A 440-nucleotide genomic window follows, 5' to 3' on the forward strand; every position below is an offset into this window, starting at 1 on the left:
CCACCTATATGTAGGCCAGCTAGAGTCACACACACACACTCTCTTTATTTATTTGTTTGTTGAAAAAACATGTGTATATACAGGTAGTTATGATTGTGGCTTACATCTTCCCCTGGTTTTACGTCCAAGAACGGCTTAAATACCCTCTATGGATTGGAGATAGGCTTCTCATCCAGTTTTCTTAAAAACTGGCAAACAGGATCTTTTTTAATTAGATTCTCAAGACTAAGTCGATCATGTTTTTTTTATGAAAATGGGGCCATAAATCATGAATTGCACAATGCACATCTCCACTAGGATGCATCTCAAGAGTTAATAGAAGATTATCTAAAGACTCCTTACTCAGGTCATCCTTAATGAATTGTATTTTATCTTCACGTCCTAAATAATGACATTGTGCATTACAAGTCCATCTAGCACATCGATGACAGACTTTCAGT

Source organism: Populus euphratica, unplaced genomic scaffold (genome assembly GCF_000495115.2).
Source record: "Populus euphratica unplaced genomic scaffold, PopEup_1.0 scaffold42.1, whole genome shotgun sequence".
NCBI lineage: Eukaryota > Viridiplantae > Streptophyta > Magnoliopsida > Malpighiales > Salicaceae > Populus > Populus euphratica.